Genomic DNA, 4,311 nt, shown 5'->3' on the forward strand with positions numbered 1-4,311 from the left:
AAAAAACATCGTTATTATTCCAACCGTCCAGTCCACCAGCTGTCAGCATGCAATGGAAATCAGGCTATTTCGTAAGGTATGTATCTTTAACTTTTTTTTTAAATGTTTTATCCAGACTGATTTTAAAAGTCCACCCAGAGATGTAGAAGCTACCCTTCATGATATGAATGGATATTCTGCCTGCCAATTTCGTTCAGCCTCAAACAGGTTAATAATTGTGTCATTCATGCTAACTAACGTTAGCTAACATTAACTTACAATTACTGTTCATGTTAAATATACACAAAGAAAGACTCATAAAAACATAGTTCTTTGTTCACTGGGTATGAACTGCTGACAGAAACAAAACGAACTTTTACAACGAACTAAAATGAGCATACCAAGCTGGTTGACATTAGCAGACCATATAGCTAGCATCAATGCTAATTAAATATGCTTCGTGGTGGTTGTAGCCTAGACTATGGTTGCAGCTAACGTTTGTCAGCTAATATTAGCCAACACAGTTGAAGTAATGTTAGTCTCTTCACAAGCCACACATACGGTAATAATAATGGCAAACAACATCTTATTAATTCATTCAGGGTAGCTTTATATTATAGCCATGTAACTTAACGTTACTGGGTGTTTTTGGTTGTAGCAGAGAAGACGGGCTCTGGTTGTAGTAGCAGCTAGCAGCTAGCACTATCAGACAGTCATTTAGATAACGTAACGTTAGCATCTAGAACTAGAAGCTACAAGTTATTATAACTGCATAGGTGGTCATGGTTTCCGAGTGTGTTGCGCTAATATTTTGTCTCCTGGTGGATTTTTAATGTTTGTCAACATCATTCAATGATAATGGTTCATGAAAATCTTGAGATAAAGTTCTGTAAATAACAGTGATTAATACACTCTTTTTTTCTTTGATTCACAGGGGTGATCCCCAAAACGGACGGTGGAATCTGCCTGCCTTCATGGAAGTATCACAAGCTTTTTCTAGCTATCTGTTCAAAAAATAAACTGCCAAATAAATAAATGTCGAACTGTTTTATTTCATTGCATGGCTATTGTTGCCCATTGGATTGATTTTAAAACATTATATTGTAACATTAATGATTTGCAAACATTTATTTAAATTATTATTAATTAATAGTGATTGGATTAAGGAAAAAAATAAGATACTTAGAATAACCCATAAATTAGGTCAGCATAACCCAGAGATGACAGTGAAAATAATATAAATCCTGGGTTGTATAAGATAGCCTACCCAACAATTATGTAGGTTTAACCTAACAGTTTTGTTACGATAACCCAATGTTTGGGTTAGACTATCAACCCAACTCATTGGGTTGACCGAACAACCCAATTTTCGGGGCTAATATAACTCAGTGCTGGGCTCGACCACTATTTACCCAGTGGATGGGTTGAAATTGGGTTGTTTTTAACCCAATGTTTTTTAGAGTGTGGGCTCCCCCTATTAAGTCAGGTTCTGCTCAAGGTTTCTTCCTGGAATATGGGAGTTTTTCCTTGCCACAGTTGCCATATGGCGTGCTTGTGGGGGGAAAGAGGGTTAAGGCTGCCAGTCTTATGACATGTCATTTTCTATATTTTTGATATGTTGCTGAGTGGATCATAAACGGCCCCAGCAATGAAGAAATGTGATTGATAATGACTGACTGACTATTATTTTGTTACATGCTTCAAATGTAAAGCACTTTGAGCTGCATTCTGTGTATGAAAGGTGCTATACAAATAAAGCTTATTATTATTATTATTATTATTATTATATCCTGTGCCGATATTGTAGCTTCTGTGTAGTCCACATAAACACTACAAAGGCTAAACAGACTACACTACCTCGTCCGTAACGTTGGTTACCCGTAAGAAGAACGGTTAGCTTGTTCAGTTGGAGGGAAGCTAGCTTTGACGTAATCTCTCTTTCGCGCCGTAGGGAGATAACCGTATTGTTTGGATAAGAAGCTCAGTCCACCTTACTGTCTATGACGGTAACTCATAAGCAAAACCTAGCATACACGACCATATGTTAAGGTAAAGCATTACACAGAGGGAACCTAATAATAATAAAAAAGTAAACCTAATTTTTTTAAAAAGGGCACTAATCATTTCAGAGGTTTTCGATGGATTGACCGTAGGTCGGAAAAGTGGAAAGAAAATTAGCTTCAAGGCTATAACTTTGTTTTGTTTTAGCATGACTGTTTTTGAAGATGATCATGTATGGTAGCTTCAACATTAACTCGACTTGGTGAGGATGATATTAATAATAATAGGCTACATAAATAAATGTTTAACTTTGATGACTTTGAAGGCGAAGGAAGTGTGAGAAGAATTTCTGTGTATCTATCATATGAGTTACAAGATTCAGTTTTATGGCTAACGTCACGAAGTTAAGTGTGAGTCTGCGCAGTACTGGGGGGACCAACTGAAAAATCGTTCTATTTGACTCAGTGCCCTCCCATTGAAAACGACGGAGTCTGTTCGTCCATTTCTTTTACTGTCTATGCTTAACTCCCTCTCCAGATTTAACCACATGGACGCACAAAAGAAACGTCACCAACACGCCCTCTCACTAGTTGTGATTTTAACAAGGGGGCAGGCGAATTCCCGGAAGTAGAAGCATCGATGTAGCGGTGGTTATCAACTCTCTGCTAACCCCATAGAACGCCCATCCATTTAGGATTTTTTTGAACTCCCATAACTTCATATAACATATATCATGTGCCGATATTTTAGCTTCTGTGTTATCTACATAAACAATAAAAGGCAAAACAAGACTCGACTACCTCGTACGTAACGTTAGGTTCCCGTAAGAAGAATGTTTAGCATGTCCGGTTGAAGGGAAGCTAACGCACTGAAGGGAGATAACCGTATTGTTTGGATAAGAAGCGTAGTCCAGCCAGCACGGAAACTCGTGAACAAAGCTATGTAGCCTACAATAGCATTGTAGCCTATGTTAAGGTAAAGCATAGAGGCAAGTAAACCTAATGGAAAAACAGTAGTTTTACCGTTAGGTAGTCTAACGTTAATCATTTCAGAGGTTTTCGATGGATTGACGTAGGTCAGAAAAGTGGAAAGAAGATTAGCCTCAAGGCTATAACTTTTTTGTTTTGTTTTACCATGACTGTTTTCGAAGATGATCATGTGTGGTAGTTTCAACATTAACATGACTTGATATCACTTGTGAGTATGATATTAATAATAATACATAAATACATTTTTAACTTTGAAGACTTTGAAGGCGAAGGAAGTGCGAGAAGAATTTCTGTGTAGCCTATCTATCATACGAGTTACAAGATTCAGTTCGATGGCTAACGTCACGAAGTTAAGTGCGAGTCTGCGCAGTACTGGGGGGACCAACTGAAAAATGACTCAGTACCCTCCCATTGAGAACGACGGAGTCTGTTCGTCCATTTCTTTTACTGTCTATGGATTTTAGCATGTTCTACGCCTCGTTCAGACACAGCACATTTACATAATGTCCGGAGGAAATACTAGGTCGGGGGTAGTATAAACACCGGGTGAATTCGGACTTCCATATGACCGGTTATGTCGTTCAGATATACGGCCCCACCGTTTAACATCGGCAGAACCTCCGGTCTTACACGTATGTCTAAAAGCGCTTTGTATGTTGTTAGCCTTAAGCCTAGCTCAGTCATTATGCTATACCACATCTCCCTCCATTGGAAGAGCAATGAGCTGCATTGAGCATAATAAACTGCATTTAGAATGGCAAATCCATATTTCTAGATATTTTGGTGAAAGTAACTTAAAAGTAATGCAATAGTAGTGTAATGCCTTACAATTCAGAGACAGTAATATTATAATGTAACAAATTACTTTGAAATGACAGTAATAAGTAATGCATAGTACGTTACAATTTTGAAGTAACTTGCCCAACACTGAATAGCCCTTTTACAGACAAAAAAACAGTCTACATGTGGGGATATTGTCATTTCAGGCCTGGATACGTCATTCCAGAATATATTTTTCCCGGTGCCTTGGACTAGGACATTGCATGTGATGTAGACAGAATTTTGAGAGAGACGTAGATGTAGACTGCTATTTTGTGTTTTGACTTGGAAAAACACACTTGTGTTTGTTTTGATGTGTGTAAATAAACACTAATACTTGAAGTTTGGATCCCTGTATGTTTACAGAACTATGACAAAAGTATGACCTCAAACTGACATAGTCTGCCTTGTGCACAGAGAAAGCAAAAGCCAGATGTGTTTTTTATTCATACCATCAGTGTGTTGTTGGCACATTGTGTGCTTGCTATTGTGATGGCTTGTGTTTACTGTTAGATACGAAAAC

The 4,311-nt window shown here is 37.9% G+C and overlaps 1 long non-coding RNA gene across 1 annotated transcript; it reads left to right on the plus strand.

Moving 5' to 3' along the window:
* On the plus strand, window positions 1-1,027 carry LOC143112747 (uncharacterized). Its single transcript, XR_012984785.1, has 2 exons — window positions 1-76; window positions 914-1,027. It is a non-coding gene; the product is annotated as an uncharacterized LOC143112747 (long non-coding RNA).
* Window positions 1,028-4,311: the final 3,284 nt, after the last annotated feature.

The sequence above is a fragment of the Alosa pseudoharengus genome, unplaced genomic scaffold (assembly GCF_046254945.1).
Source record: "Alosa pseudoharengus isolate Yale_2024_CS ecotype anadromous, Long Island Sound unplaced genomic scaffold, YU_APseudo_1.1 YU_APseudo_1.1_scf_8, whole genome shotgun sequence".
Taxonomy (NCBI): Eukaryota; Metazoa; Chordata; class Actinopteri; order Clupeiformes; family Clupeidae; genus Alosa; species Alosa pseudoharengus.